At 41.6% G+C, this 17083-nt stretch overlaps 1 long non-coding RNA gene and 1 other non-coding gene across 2 annotated transcripts in view; both read left to right on the top strand.

Annotated features, from left to right (window-relative positions):
• Positions 1–16287, top strand: part of LOC125611503 — a 55286-nt gene extending 38999 nt beyond the window's left edge. The window contains exons 3-4 of the long non-coding RNA XR_007341662.1: positions 11276–11411; positions 16041–16287. This is a non-coding gene — a long non-coding RNA (uncharacterized LOC125611503). The remainder of the gene's footprint in view (positions 1–11275; positions 11412–16040) is intronic.
• Positions 5437–5509, top strand: Trnaa-agc. Its single transcript has one exon. It is a non-coding gene; the product is annotated as a tRNA-Ala (tRNA).
• Positions 16288–17083: the final 796 nt, after the last annotated feature.

Raw genomic sequence — 17083 nt, 5'->3', positions numbered from 1 at the left:
AAAAATAAAATTTAAAAATAGAAAATCCTTCCCTAAGTTTTTTAAAAAGAAGTTTCTGAGGCCTTTTAACAAATATATAATAGTCAAACAATCCATTTGCTATGGGTTATTTCTTTTCCTATTCACATCTCTGGGGAAATGAGATTCCCTGGATGGGAAGGTCATTCTCACCAGCTTGTGCCAGCTAGCAAAGCCCAACAAGGGCTTGAACCACGAGGGAGAACTCTCCCAAATTCATATCTTCAGCGTAGACCTTCACCCTCAGGCCCATCTCTAATGCTTAATCACACCCCCCACACACACACACACACCAGGATGGCTACTTAGCCACCTTGCACCTCTGGATTCGCTGCATTCCCCCATCTCAGGAAGCAGCACTTCTGCTTGCAGCACCTCAGGCTAAAAGCCTTGGCATCTATCACCCCAGGATGTTCTCTTTGGCTCATCATCCCCCCACCCATCCTGGATCCAATCTGCCAGGAAAAGCTGTAGTATCCAGATTCCAGCCATCTCTCCAGCCTCCTCTGCTATTCCCCAGGTCTGGGCTACCCTACTTCAGTATCTCTTAATTGGTCTCTTGGCCTCTTCCTTCCACCCTTGAAATATGTTCTCAGTGTAGCAGCCAGAACGATTCTTTTAAAGCCTAAATCCCATCATATCCCTCCTCTGCATACAACTGTCTAGGGGCTTTCCACTTCACTTAGAGCAAAGCCAGTCCTTACTTAGCAACTAAAAGTTCCCACATCAAGGCCCGACCTGGTATGCAAACACTCTCTCTCCCTTGCTCCCTCTGACTCCTATTTTCTCTCCTGCTCTCTCTGCTTCAGGGGCAATGGCTCCCTTACTGCTCCTTGCTTAGGGCTTTGTCCTGGCTGTCCACTCTACTGGAATGTTCTTTACCTAGACATCCACAGGCTACCTGCCTCACCTGGAAGTATGCACAAATATTCTCAGTGAGGCCACTCTGGCCATCCTATTTGAAATGATCATCTGCCCCTCTTCCCTTTTGAATGCCAAATCCCCCTTGTCTTTTTCTATTTTATTTTCATTTTTCTCTCACCCACATCACCCAAACTAATATATAATTTACTTATTCCTTATAGTTACTGCCTGTTTTTTTCCAGTTAGAGGGTAATCTCCATGAGGGGAGATGTTCTTATCTGTTTGGTTTAGTGATGCATCCCTAGAAATTTCCTTGCACATAGTCAATGTGTAACAAGTATATGATGAGTGAATGAGGTGCCTTCCTTCCCTATATTTAAAATGTTCCAGGCATTGTAGAAACTAGGAAAGATTTGAGTACAGGGTGGAGAATATTAAAAGAATAAATGTTTGATTTTAAAAAATCACTTTTTTCCCCTCTTGATCTATGGTGTGTGATAGGAGAATAAAATCCATTAAATTCTCAGATTCATTAGGCTGGAAACGCCTCAATGTTGGCAGAGACCCATCAGACCAGATCAGCTCTATATGCTGAATACTGTCACACAGCATGGCACGTGGCAGATGCTCTAAAATGTTGATTAAGTGCACAATGAACACATTTAAGAGTTGGTCTTACCATCCATACACACTGTTTTTCTAGGTCCTTGAGACAACTGAAATTATTTACACAATTTTATTACCATGAGATAAACTGACTAATGTATGTTATTTGTCAAGATGGGGGTGGGGTGCAATAGTGGAAAGATTATACCTGGGAGTAAAAAAATCCTGGATGCTGGTTCCAGCTCTAACGTACCCTGCTGTACTACATGACCTTGAGAAAGTCATTCACTTGTCTGAGCAATCTGTTTTATTTTCTAAAAAGAGTGAAAGTGGCTGGGACATCTGTAGAGTTGTTTCCAACTATGAACCTTCTTTTTTTTTTTTCCGAAGAAAAGGAGGTGTTAGTGACCTTTATTCCCTTCCTTCCTCCATTTCCTCATTCACTTCTTCTACCATGTGAGAAGGAAGTCATGTAAGAGGCATGGAAGTGTTGGGGTTCACAGCCCACATTTGGAATAGCTGGGTCCAGTTGCATTCAGGAGCTGCTCCAAATCAAACTTGTGACCCTGGGTCAATTTCTTAACTTCACTGAGCATCATTTCCTCATCTGAGGAATGAGATGATATTAATTGCATTGTACAATCTGGAACAAAGTAGACATTCTGTAGCTGCTAAGAGAGGATGAATGGGTAAGGGAGAGGCCACATCTGGCATTGGAGAGTTGGAGTAAGTCAGAGGTATTACATCTATGTGAGTGAACTATAGAGGTTTGCAGACTAGCCAGTAGAGGAGAGCTTCTCAAACTCACTTATTCTAGGACACACATTAAAAATAACAAAAACTTTCATAACTTCATTTTTATAAGAGGAAAAAAAACCCTTGAAGACAATTGTCTTCAAAGCATCATCCAGGGGCTGGGGCTATAGCTCAGTGGTAGAGCACTTGCCTCACCCATGCAAGGCACTGGGTTCCATCCTCAGCACCACATAAAAATAAATAAAGATATTGTGTTCATTTACAACTAAAAAAATCAATTAAAACAAACAAACAAAAAGACATCGTCCAACCCTTTTCCCTTTTTACTCTTTATCTAATTTTAGAGAATGGGGTCCTCTTGATAGTAGATGGATATATTTGACCAAATGTTTTATTTTCTGCTCTAGATCAAAATGCCCACCTCTGTTAGAAGGTAAATATCTGCCCCTTGAGACTGGTCTGGGCTCAGTATAATTGAAAGCTATGATTCTGTAAATTTAAAAAAGTCCAACTGAGTGTTTTTCTTCCAAAGCAGAATTCATGAACGAAACGGATGGCCTTATGATTGCTTTGCATCATCCATGGCATTTGACAAAAGTCTGCTTTCTTTATACGGCCATCATTAGCCTTCTTTGTGAGATCCAAGTCCTGCCTGTGTTAATTAGATGTAAATTTTGAAATGAAGGAGAAATGATTAAATTATCTGAATTAAAAAAAAAACCCAAAAAACAAAGAATCCTTATTTCAGCCATCCATCAAGCCTTGACATCTAGAATATTACATGCTATAACTCAAATGAAAATATTTCACTTAAAAGTACAATGCCCCCATCCATGATATCATTAAAGGAAATCATTAAGCATTTATGCAGCACTTTGTGCGGGAAAAGGGCTTCACAGTTATTTTTATTGCTCACCAAAACACTCAGAGGCAGGTCTTCCTCTACATCTTAAAACCAAAGCAGAGAGAAGAGATTGAATTACTTAGGTCTTAGAATAAATGGCTGGATCAGAATGAGAGCTTTGATGCCAAAGTCAGCTGTTTTAATCTACTGAACCATTAGGTTAGAAATTTATTCACTGTAAAAATGTTATCTGATGTAGGATTGACTTTTTTTTTCTTTAATACCTAGATCATATGTGGTATAGATGTGGCACATGAATTACAGCTATGGTTTGAAAATGGTTTGTTCCCTGTGAAAGAAAACTCATGTTTAATCCCTATTAGGAGATATTAAGAGGCAGAACCAGGCAGGACCTTGAACAGGTGATTAGGGTTCTGCCCTTGTGAATGGATTCATTAATGTGATAGTAGGTTAATGGTTATTACGAGAGTAAGTCTGCTACAATGGCCACTTTAGCCAAGTCTCTCATACTCTCTTGTCATGTGATATCCTGCACCTCTTGTGAGTCTACCACAAGAAGGCCATCAACCTTGGACAAGACCATGAGCCAAAATAAACCTCTTTTCTATATAATTTACCCAGTTTGTGGTATTGTGTTAGTATCAGACTAAGACAACTATATTATTTTTTAAAAAATCAATTTGTTTCATCACGAGTAACTCCGAAGAGCACTGTTTCTGAAGAAATTTAATACAGTAAGTGCATTTTAAAAGAGAGGGTTTTGCTATGCTATAGCATTAAACAAACTGAAATCTCTGTGGCTCAGCCTTAATACTGAGCCTTGCATTCCAGTGAGAGGACACTCTTCCATCTGTTGACTCAGGGATCCAAGTTCCTTCCATCTTAAGATTGAATTTATAGGATCACTGAAGCAGAGGTGAGCAAGTGTGGAGAAGAACCCATCTTTCTTCCTAAGCAGTTTGGATGAAAGTGCTAACACAGTCCATCTGCTCAAGGTCTTGTGGCCAGAGGTATGCACAGCACCAGCCTAATCAATAGTGGCTGAAAATGTCGGCACGCACATGGTCCCTTTGGACAGCTCTGTTGCCTCTTCTGCAGACTTAGCTTGATTTCAATTCTCTCTTTTGGACTTTGAATTTAAGGTCTAATGATAGTTTTTATTCATTTTGTTTTGGTCTGGAATAGGTGACAAGTTATCCCTTATAATATTTCTTTCATGGTCTTGCATTTTCTTAGCACTTTATTATTTTTAAAGTTCTTTTGCATGGTTCATCCCATCTGATTGTAGTAAAAAGAGACTTTATGATAGTAAAGAGAACTTCAGATCTTCTCTTCCATCTTCTCAGGTTCAACCGCTCTGGTACTCATAAGACAAAGTCTACCACTGAAGGAGGGAAGAGTCCATTGGCCCAATTTCTGGAACTGGGCTATAGAAAAGGATTAAAGTTATAAGTAATATTTATTCTGTCATTGGAACTAAATCTTGGTAGAGTACCCTCATCTTTTGCTCACTAATAGTGATGTCAGTGATGGATTCAGTTTCATCTCACCTGTATTTGTGGAGGCTGAGAAGACTAGAGAATGGAAGTATTTGGGTGGGAGGGGGCTTGTGTGACAGAGTCTGGGAGCCAGGGTAGTGCTTCACCATTCCCCAGACTACAGAGATCCTGGTGTTGGGAGCTATTCACAGCCTTACTTAGGTACTAGCCTTTTTTTAGTAGATGATTCTAAAATTGGAAGGAAACTGAAATATGAAAGCATATGGAAAGGAGAGTCATTGAAAGTTCTGGAGTGTGGGATGATTTCGTTTGGTGGGGGCAAGATTAGATTTCAAGTTTTCCCCTCATATACATTCTTAAGACATAATTGCCAACCAGGAAGATAAATCCCATGGATTGGTTTCTAAAAAAGGCCACCAATGGAACTGTTTACAAACTGATTGGCCAGTGCTCTGGCTTTAACCTTAAGTCTTCAGCGACATCCGACAACTTTGACCTAATTCTGAAAGGAGATTATATTTGGCTGGGTTGCTGAGCTGTTTCTCAGAACCTCCTCTTAGGACAGTTGCCAAATGCTCTTTTTGTAACTGTGTTGTAAAGTCTGAAGAAATTTGTTTTGGGTCACCACCCAGGGCCTGATGCCCCAATTTTAGACATACGCGTTATGATCTTTGTATTCCACTAGAGTTGAAACTGCCTTCTGCCTTGTCTCTCAGGTCTCAGAGACTGGATGTCTAGCAGTTGCCTGATGAGAAGAAAAGAATTTTACCTTTCAATTTTAGCAATTTCTTTGTCACAGTCTTTCTTTAAAACTGGGGTACTCAGGCTGGGGATATAGCTCAGTTGGTAGAGTGCTTGCCTAGCATGCACAAGACCCTGGGTTCAATCCCCAGCACCCCCCAAAACAAACAAACAAACAAACAAACCATAAATTACAAAGGCTGTCATGCTGACTGCTTTGGAAAGGCTAGTAGAGCCCCTTCCTCTTTATTCTATACTTTGACTTGCACAATTTGGGTAGGTTTCTGTTTCTTGCAATTCTACATGCCCTATTAAACCTCTGGACATTGTAATGCACCTCAGATTGCCACTTAAACACAACTTGAGTTTCACCTCTGCAAAATGTGAACATGACATTGTTGCCCTCACGATTTAATATTTCTTTGGGAATCATAATGATCACACCTAAGAGCAGCCTCTTATTTAATTCTTTTTTGAAGAACAGTGACACCTAATCAGAAAGATGTTTGTATTTAATAAGAAGGCTGGAGGGCGACCGAAAAGTAGCATCAGAATTTTAAAAAAGGAGGAAAGAACAAAACTGTCCATGTTAGACTTTGCTGCTGGGTTATGAGCTATTCTTAATCCTGACAGTACAATTAATGAGGGAAAAATAGTCCCCAGAAGAAATGTGGTTGGAGGCACTGACCTACCCTTCATCCCCCTCGCCAAGAGGGACAAAGTCTAGAGAAAGTTTCCCCAGTGAGAGTTACTGGGAAAGCGACTCTTTGGCTCTTGGTAAAACTTTCTTTATCAACCTCAGGGGCAAGTTAGTTTACAGCCAAGAGTTTGCACACAGCTTCCAAGGCAAAGGCGGAATCTCAAAGGCCTTACATTTGGATGGGCAAGAAGCATCTGTACCCTGGAAATGAAAGGCCCACACAAGGCTGGGATTACCCAGAGCAGCCTGTGAGGGTCCCAGAGAAGAATCCTGTGAAGGTGGAGATTTCACTCTGGACACTTGAGAAAGACTTCGGGAGAAAGCAGATCCTGGGCAAACCTTGGAGGAAATACAGCTGCAGACAGACTGGAAAAGCAGGCAAGATTATGGAGGAACCGAGGGAAGTCTTTGTATTGGGTTGTGACAGTTAAAATTGAAAAATGTCTTGAGTTTATGCTTCCCCCCTCTAAATGCCAGTAACACCCAAATCCACAGAAGTGCTAACTCATGGTTTGATCTGTGTTATCCAAAATAATATCCAATTATATGTCACACATTAAAGTTAGGCAGGCTCACCTGCCTCATAGCAAATGGATATGGGATAGTTTATCCTGGTGAACTCAGAGATGTGAGAAGATACACTAATGAGAAAATTATCTTTTCCTTGTTTTTTTAAAAGGAAACTTCAATATTTCCATGAAAGTTCACCTTTTCGTTCATTAGGAACAAAAAAAATGTTTGTTAGGAACGAATCCAGTTCCTAAGGTTTCTTAAAAACCTAGGGGCATCCCTCAACAAAAAGAAAGCCTCCTATTTTACATTTACAAAGCATTTTCACATTCTTTATCCCATTTGGGCAGAGAATACTGCTCCCAGTATTTGTTCTTGCTGCTGTGGGTTTTCCACAAAGTCACAGAACTACAGAGTAAGAGATCAAATTCAAGCCCAGGTCTCCCGACTCCCCGTCTAAAGTGATGCCACCCATTTCAACAGAGTTCTCTGTTGTGTAGGCTGAGAAAAAAACAGCAATCCTTCATGAGCACAGGGATGCAGCAAGCCAGGACACCTCACTCACTGTGACAAGAGTGCAAATTGAGAAGTACCCTTTGGGAAAAGCAATTTGGCAAAATGTATTAAGAACTTCATTCTGTTCCTACACTTTGACCCAGTAATTTCACTTCTAGGAATCTATCCTGAGTAATTAATGAGATATGTGGCCAAAGGTTTACGTAGAAACATGTTTACTGGAATGCTATTTATGACACCCAACAATAGGAGATTACTCAAGAACATTACAGTAGAGTGCAAAGATGGAATATTATCAAGGTCACTAAAAATCTGCTTTGAGGACTATTTATTGATAAGTCAATATCGAGAAAATATTTAGGATATAAGGTAAATAAAAATAACCAACATCCAGAGAGAATAATTAGCAAAGAAGAAAAGAAATAGACAGAAACATTAATAATGCTTAGCTGTGTGTGATGAGATTACAAATAAATTTTTAAAACTCATATACCCATTTCCACGTTTTCTATAGAGGATTTAATAATTTTAGACTTAGTAAAAAGATTATATTTAGATTTTTAAAAATGTAAAAGTAGCCAGTAAGTATGAATACCAAAAATAAAGAGTGATTAGGGATTTCAAGTGGTCCTTTTTACCTACTTAGACTGCTCTATAAACTGTACAGCTTATGTTTAGGAAAACCTAATAAATAAATAAATAAATAAATAAATGTGGTACCACTCTTAAAAGGAGAATATTATGATTTGTGATGTAAAGATGAAAAGCACAATTGCAATAGAGTATGTGGTAAATATCTAAAACTAGAAAAGTTTAGCTCTGAATAGTTGACTCACTTCCACAGTTGAGTTTCATTAAATGTGCAAAAGCTGGGCACTTTGGAAGTCTTACTTCAGGAAGCTCTTAAAAGTTCTCCTTGCCTCCTAGGCATCTGATTTCTTCCTCTTCTGTCTTTGGCCCTGGCTTGTTCTCCGTGATAAAGAAGGACAGAGTCATCAGTGTCATCAGAGCTAAATGCTAGCAAGCCAAATTTTGGAACTTTCTGGGTGAGAGGGAAGGATGAGCAGAACTGGTAGCAAAAGCAACTCACAGATTCAGGGTTAACACTCTGCTTTTTGAGGAGACTTCAGCCCTTTGGAGGGCTTCCAGCCTGAATTTGGAGAAGTCATCAACAGGAAAACAAATAGTTGGCGTGCTCTGTGTTTACTTTGCCTTTCTCAAGGTTGCATCATAAATTTCCCGACTTGGACAGCTTTAAGGCCAAGGAGACATTCTGTGAGCTCAGGGCCTCTCCTCCAGTCTGCGTGAACTGCGTCCACTCTCTCCCAGGAGAACCTGGGCTCTGACCCACAAGGTATGCCCAAGACAGTGCCCGCACTGTTCCACTCTCCTGGGGCAGGCTGGGAAAATGTGGGCTGGAAAACTTGAGTTCTTCAATGAGAGCTGCTGGGCTGCTTTGGAAAAAAATCCACTTATGCCAGGGGAGAGAAAGTCTGGAGAAATTCTCACTGGTTGAGTTGACAGCAGGTTTGCCATGCAAAATACCCAACAGTACTGTAGGGACCTCGGCATTGTAGTGGAGTTTGATCAATTCTAAGAGCAACTGTCTGCTCCACCGTTGGAATATTTGTGTTCTCACCTCCACCCAACATTTCCAATTAGCAGAAAAGCCTACGCTGGAAACTGCCACATATAATCCAGAAAAACTGTCAACGGAACATTATAAAAATTGAATATGTGTCAGAAGTGGATTTAGATTCCTTGGGTTAATATTATTTTTGCAATTAGGTAATGAGCTGAAATTAATTTACTTGTGCTGTGTGATTAGGTTAATTTACTCCAGAATAATCTTACATTTTAAAAATTAAAAATGGTGGCCATATCTTCTCATTATCAATCAAAGTAGCAGCCGCGCCACAGAAACAGGCCCATCTTGTACTCAATTGTGCTCTTATAGGCAGCCGAATAAGCATTAAAAATGACAAATTACTGTGCTCCGATAGATCTTCATGTTTAAATAGCTACAAATAAGTGTCCATTTGTGAATGGTTCAACTTTGTCAATTATTTTTCCTATAAGCAAGATAACCTCTTTCATAAAGAGAAATCTACAAATAATACTCAAAGCGCTTTAAATTCTTATATATAATAATACTGCTGTGTGTAGAAAACAAAAATAAGCTTACAAAAATGAAGCTAAATACGTTACCCTTTATTTTGACCTTCACAAATACAAGAGCTCTCTCTGTGGCTCGATAAATGGTTTAAGACCTTGAACGATGCAAACGTGCTGACGATGTTCCCACACTTGCTTCAACCATGGTCCTGTTAATAGTTTGAAAATTACTTTAATTAACCTTATTTCATCTTGTCGTGGCATTAGAACACTTTTATATTTTTTAACTAAGCATTAATTTCTTTCGTTATTAACCTTGGATTCTGGCCTTGGAAGTTAAGGTAATTTATAATGCAAGTTGAGCCAGGTGCCAGTGCATCAGAACAAACAGACTGTGGGCCCTGCCCAGAGCTTTCTTGGTTAGGAGTCTTCAGTTTACAGGGGATGGAAATACAACCAGAGAGGGGACAAGGTGCAGCAGGAAAATCCCAGGGATGGATTTTAGTTGACCAATGATTCTGACACAGAGAGGAGATTCTGAAAGGCAAGGCCTGGGTCAGGTACTCACCGACCCACCCCATCTTGTCCTGAGATCAGAGAGGAAGGAATCTGTGACTGAAAAGGGGGGTGGGGAGGAGGAAAAACAGTGGCCATCACCAAACAGCCTCTATTGTAATGGTTAATCAGAGGCACTTTAACAGCATGTATGAGCATGTACACTTTCTTTACAATACCTCCTTCTCTCTTTCTCTCTCTCTGAACACATCCAAACAGCCAAATCTGCCTCCATCTGCAACTGAGTCCTGGGTTTTACATCTGCATCTTCAACTTGTCACATTTCTCCATAATTCGGGTTTTCTGCCCTCACTGGTTTCTTTAGATATCCCACATCCATAGTCATGGAAGACCACAATCCCGCTGCCAGGGAGTTAGAGAGGCAGTGTCAGGAGCCACTGTGAGCCCTTGCAGCATGCTCTCCCTTCTCTGGAAGTACCGTGGCAGGCCAGAAGAGGGCAAGACGAACCTCAGCAGAGCAGGCAGCTGGAATCACAAATTCAGCAAACATCTCCTATCCAGACGTGTCCAGGAGTCTGTTGTTGAAATCCTCAGTTTTGATCTTCTATTAACATATTTTCATTTTGGACATATCATATTCAGTGACAGGAAATGATATCATATGAACCATTGAAGTTCATTGATACTCCAAATACCTCAAGCATAATGTTTTATAAATATCAAAATGACATCATTTGAAGAGTCAGTGCTTTCAGAGAGCCTGACTTCTCCATTTGTTCTGATAGTCCCCGGGCCTGGAAGTCTTAGCCTCACTCAGTCCTATTCCTGGTGGGAGTGCTCATTATGTTCCCACCACTGATGGGGCAGGAATGGGGCAGGGGAGGTTATGACAAGCCAGGGCAGAGCCTCCAAAGCCACCTGTCCGATATTCACATGTCACATACTGTTGCCAATTGAGCAGGGTGTCTCTGCCTAGAGGTGCACAGCAGAGTGGAGAAATGGGTTATGTTGAAAAAGAAAACTCCTGGGTGGGTGAGAGTTCAGGCAGAGTCCCTCCTGGCTCAGGCCACTTCCCCAGTCTACAAGATCCCATGGGATTACAGGATTTTCCCAATCAGGAAGACACCTTGGAGAGCTTTTGGTCTAGCCCTTCTTTTCCTGCTGCCCAGGAAGATACATGTGCCACATTCAATGTCCCAGAACCAGGTGAAGTTCCTGGGCCCCTCCTGGATGGGCAATGGGAAGCCCTCAGGGCTGCCATCATGTTTCCTCCTTTTATCATGGTCGAAGGTTAGTTGTTCGACAATCTCAACCTGCGGTGACCTGACACACAGAAGCTGCGTCTTACTCATGGAGCCATTGAATGTCAGTGTTCAGTGGGTGCCTCCCATTGAGCAGTTGTGGAACACAAGCCTCTTTCATGCTTGGCTCCCCTGACTCCGGAGGCCTCGAGTTTTGCTGCTGGATCTCCACATCTGTCTGAGACAGGTAGGGAGGGAGCGTGAAGGACTGTGCAGGTACTGGTGGGTCTGGAAGTGGGGTGCCTCACTCCTGTTTTCATTCCACCAGCTGGAAGCCACCCTGGAGTCCAACTCTCACAGTGAAGGAGGCTGGGAAATACAGCCCAGCTGTGGGCATAGGAAGAAGATGGGGCTAAGAAAGCACACGGCAGGCTCTGCCACACCTGCCTTTCAAGGCAACTGAGGTGAGTCTGTTGACGGCTGTTCATTTCAGGTTCTTTGTTTGGGATGCTGACATTGAATAGCAGAGAACATGTGGTCTCTGGAGATGGTCAAACTTGGGTTAAGATACTGTTGTGTGACCTTGGGCAAAGAATTGACCTCTTTGAGCCTCGGTTTGCTTGATTAGGAAATAGGGGCATCTTGTGAGGTCACTGTGCATATTACATGAGATAATGGATATAATTATATCCTCATAGTTGTTGGTACAGACCATTGTGACTAGATGGGGGTGGGGTGGGGACAGACTTCCCACTTCCCATGTCCCATTGTGGCAGCACTGCCCAGCAAGGCTCAGACAACATGTTTCATAAGATGCCAAGAGAAGTGGCACTTTCCTCATTCTCTTGCTAAATTTCAAGGTAACTCATTCAGACCAATACAGGGCTTTGAAAGGGGAAAAAAAAAAAAAAAAAAAAAAACTATTCCCCCAATCCACAATCATCCATTTTATTTAATTCAGAGAACACAGCCCATCCGGAAAGCAGTGGTTTTAATATTTTCCTTTGAAAAAAAAAATATTTTGGGAAAGCAGTGAAAAGAGAAACAATCTAAAAAGGAGTATCAGTTTCACTTATAGGTTTGGGTGCCCTAGGGGTGGGGAGAAGTGTCTTCTCCCATGGTCACGGCCCTGGGGGAGGATGTGGCTCAGGTACTGTGCCCTGCCCAGAAATGGGGTCCCTGGGGGCACTTGAGGGACTTCAGCAGATACTTACTGACTGGGTTAATAGGTGCAGGAAGACTGTTGCACAGGTAATATCCCTAAATGGTGCCTTTAATTGTAAATGTTTATCAACCACCACTCAACACGTTCTCCCCTCCCCCACACACACTGAAAGAAAGTAAAATGAAGAAGCCTTTGTCTCTCTTTTTAGCGCAGTGTCCTTTAACATAACCTTCCAAGCCTGGCTAGTTAAGCTTAGGGGCGATAAGATATTGAAAGCAATAAATAAAATGATGTCTGGGGCTTAGAAGGTTAACAGTTTTTTCAAGAAATTATTCTCCAAATCCAAGGGTAAAATGGCGCCCGAAGTCACAAAACGTGGTCCTGTAGTGCCCCCTGGTGGCACTTTTGTGGAATTGTCAAAGCCCGTAATTGTGTCCAGCCCTAGTTATTAGCACAATCTTGATTTATTTATGAGCCTGGGACTCGTTATACGGAGGAGGGGTGGGGAAGGCAGGAAGTTGGACTCCTTTCTTTCTGGACCTTTTTCAAATGGGTTAACATCACAATGCCAAAATAATTTGTCTATTACTGCTAGTGTATGATTTAAAAACTGAAACCCTGTATCATCTTGAAAAGAAGCCCTTTCACCTCCAAAAAATTATTGGCTTAAAATTTTTTTTTTCAAGTAGCAGATATTAAGCAGGTTTTTTTTTTTTTACTCATTAAAACATTCTTTGTAAATCAGAGGACAGTTTTTAATTTTAGAGATTAATTATCACATGTAATAATCGAGCCATTCTTAATTTTTTTCCTCGAGATCTACTACTCATTTCAATAAAAGATATATAGAGCCAGTCTATAAAATGAGAATGGAGATTGTAGATAAAATTACAATATTACAAAAGGCAGTATTTTCTCCTTAAAAAAATCTTGAAATTTATTCTAATAAGAATATTCCGGTTCCTAGGAAAGGGAAACTAGTTAAATTATACACATTTAGCAAGTAGAAGTGGTTTAAGGTAATAATTAAAAAGTTTAGATTACTCATCTTTATTGATGAATCTGGCCGGCCTCAAAAACGCTACAACCAGAATTGTAGAATGTTATGAAAAAAAGAAGGGTCTTTTTCTTCTTCCGCCCCCTTCTATGGTGGTGGAAGTCAATTTAACTGCAGGAACTTAATGTGCCAGGCATCCTGCTAGCCCCTGGCATAGGCCAAGTCCTAGACCCTCAGGAGCTCCAGATCTGGAAGGTAGACACACAGGCAAGGCCAGCCATTTCCAGCCCAAGAGATGAATGCGGGGCTAGAGAGGCAAGATTTGGGAAGGGAAGGCCAGAGGAGTCTGGGAGGCTTTCCTGTGAGCTTGGAAGATAGGAATTAGCTAGGTGGGAAAAGAGCAGGCAAGGGAGTTGTAGAGACAGGAACCTTCACAGGCCAAAGGGTTCCATAGCACTTCTTTCTAGGAAGGGGGCATGGAGGGAGGAGCCATAAACTACAGAGGGTCCCCAGAGTGCTGCACTAAGCACCCCTGCAGATGGAGACCTTGGTATTATGAGAAAGAAGCATGGGATACAGACAAGACAAGAGCTTCAGATCTTTTCAGGTCCTCATTCAAAGCCCCTCTCAGTCACTACCAATCTTGGGAAGGTTTCTTGCCTTTCTCAGCCTCTATTTTTTCATGGATAAATTGGGCATGACAATGCCTACTCTTACAGAGAAGGTGCCCTGTGGATGGTAGCTAGCTTTTATCAAAGTGAAAATTATTCACATTATCTGAGCTCCAGACCAGCACACCTATAATCCCAGCAGCTTGGGGAGCTGAGGCAGGAGGATCTTAAGTTCAAAACCAGCCTCAGCATCTTAGTGAGGTCTTAAGCAACTTAGGGAGACCCTGCCTCTGAGTAAAAACTATAAAAAGGGCCAGGGATGTGGCTCAGTGGTTAAGTGCCTTTAGGTTCCATCTCCAATATCAAAACAGACAAACAGACAAAATTGCAGATCAAGCCAGGTCCCTGCCTGGGATCTCATTGAGTCACCAAAGCATCCCCCAGTGTCTGGTTACATATATTTTTCATATGATCAAATAATTGACATTTGCCTCTTCCTCTAGCTGGAAGCCCCCTGAGGGCAGGAGCTGTGCTGACCTTGTCACATGGCCCACTTGCTCTTTGGGTGCCGGAGAATAGCTGTCAAATGAAGGAGGAAGGAGACGGCTGGGGCATAGCTCTGCCAACATCTTGCTTCGCTGATGAGAGCAGGCAGAGATGGTGAAGGAACCCTCCGTGTGAGGTGCCATGTCCTGTGACCCTGTAATTCTGGGTTGGTAACTGTTTGGGAAAGTACAGTTGAATTAGGGACATTAGTGTCCTTATTTTCATCACCTGGGAGGACAGAGCTGTGGTTGAGAAAACTGACTGAGGAGTCTGAAGGCCTGGCCTGTGGTTCCCCTTCTCTCCCACCCCATGCCTCCATGCATCTTTGGAAGAAAGATAAGACAGTTTATTTGCAGATTTTTTTTTTTTAGGATTAAACAATCCATTTACAACTCAAACATCCCATATCTATATTTAGGTGTTATTATTGAGTATTGGATTTACAGATTAAAAAAAAATCTTTTGGCTTTTGATTGACTGTTCTGTAAGGAAGGAAAGACAAATAGCAGTTCCCATATTTATTCTCTGCAGTAAAGACAAATTATCCTGCATTCAGCTATAAAAAAAAACAACACAAAGAAACTCAAACCCAGGAACTCCCTTTGCATCATTAAATTCAAATGAAAATGTCTCAGTGTGTAGACAGGAATTGTGGATAGCTGTAATTAGTTAATATTGCCTATATGTCACAAGCAAGTTTCCCATAGCATTGCTTGAAAAAAAATGTATATGTACTCTGAATTTCCATGAATGAAAGAGATAAGTGCATTTCTCTTTATAAATATAGAAATATGTGTGGAAATAGAGGCTGATGAGTTCAACTACATTCTCAGGTAGTGTTGGCTGCCAGGACTAAAATCCTCATCTCCCGAGGTACTATAGTTTGAATAAACTATTATTGCCCGAGGTTCCATTAAAGGCTTGGTTCCCCAGGGTGGGTGGTAGGGAAATCTTTGAGAAATGGGACCTTGTAGGAGGTTCTTAAGTCATTGGGGGTGTGCCTTTGGAGGGGAATATGGGGTCTTGGTCTTGTCCTCTGTTTTTGGTTTTTGGCTTCCTGGCTCAGGAGGTGAGCTGTTTTACTCCACCCATGCACTTCTGCCATGCTGTGCTGCTTCACCAATGGCCTGAAGAATGGAGCTTGATCATGGACTCAAATATCCAAAAGCATGAGGCAAAATAAGTTACCTCTTTTCTTTAAAAGCTGCCTCAGGAATTTTGTTATAGTGACGGAACACTGATGAATACATACCATGTTCTGGTACAGTTTAGTTCTTTGTACAGTGTCTCCCTGATGGTTTCTTCTTTCCTCCAGACATCAAACACAGGCCGAGGGCTCACTGGGAAGGCCATGTGTAGCATGGAGTCCACAATTGGAAGGAACCCAGGCCTGGGGCAAAATTCTCAGAGGCGCATAGGTATCGACCCTTTAGCATATGCTGGATATTTGGGCTGACACCTCTAGTGATTACAGTGCAAATATTCAAAGGATGGTGACCAATGTTGTGGGAGGTCCACGGTGCCTAAGACAACCTGCACAGCAAAACACACTACCCTGCTTTCTGCACACCTGCCAAATGTCCCTCCAGTCTCTAGTGAGAGACCTTTTTATAATCATCTCAGCCTAGTTACTGAGGCTGTTTTATAATTAAATAGAAAGGTTTAACAATTTTTATTTTCAGCTTTTTGGCACTCTGAATTTTCCACCACGCAAATCGAGAGAAGGTTGCCCTTTATTGCAGTCAGAAATCACAAAGTGCTTTTCTCCTGGCAGGAAAAAGGCTGCCTGTGTGCCCTGGAGCCATGCTGAGCTGGTGGCACTGTGGGGGCGCAGTGCCGAGCAGCAGGCGCTGACCATGGCATCGTGTCTCCTGGTATCCCAGCTGGAACGCTGACTTGGTGAAATACATACATATTTTATCAAAAACTTCATTTTCTCTTTATATTTCAGATAGGACCTTATACTGACTTGTTGACATGATGTGTTTATGTAGATTATCCCTGAATTTCATTTCTGGGCTGAAGATGATGTGATGAATATTCGGTACAAGAAAGGGTGAAAGATTGTTGATGGGGGGGCGGGATGGAGATCAGGAGCAGCAGGCTGGGAAGGTGGGGTAGAGCAGCACCTCTGACTGGCACCGGGCACAGAGACCCTGAGAGAAAACAAGCCACAGCACATTTATTTAAAATGCTGCTAGCATACATATTAATCCAAAAGAAAATAGTCATAAACATTCAAGCCAGAGTCTCCCAACTAGCACCAGGGAGTGAATCTGAGCACCATGCTCTCCTAAACTTCTCAACTTGCTTCTGTATATGCAAAATAATGGGGCTGGGCTCTGTGACAACTTCGGAGATTTTTTTTGCTAAAATTTTATCATCTACAGCTGCTGTAGTAAATCTGTCTCTGTCTCTCTCTTTCTCTCTCTCTCTTTTTTTTTTTTAGATTCAGGCAATGAACTTCCATAGAGACATGATTTTTTTTTTCTCCACATTATTTTCCAGTTGAAAAAAATCCTAAGAGAGAAAAATCTGGCAAAAGGTGAAATGAATATCTGTAATTTCTAGAAATACACAATTTTATGGAAATTTTTCTTAGCATAAAACTACTAAGATGGATGAGTTTCAAATCTAGCTCTACCAGTCATTTGCTGTGTGACCCTGAGCTGGTTGCTTAACTTCTCAAGATGGAAATGATAATCGTCCATACCTCCAGCAATATGAGACTTAAACGAGGTAAGGCCTCGCACTAGAACATACCATGCCATTCAGTTTTGCGAGATGAAAATGTTCTAGAGATCAGTTGCACTACAA

Source organism: Marmota marmota, unplaced genomic scaffold, assembly GCF_001458135.2.
Source record: "Marmota marmota marmota unplaced genomic scaffold, marMar, whole genome shotgun sequence".
In the NCBI taxonomy this organism is placed as follows: Eukaryota; Metazoa; Chordata; class Mammalia; order Rodentia; family Sciuridae; genus Marmota; species Marmota marmota.
Note: the sequence above shows the minus strand (reverse complement) of the source record. Positions and strands in the feature narration are given on the sequence as shown.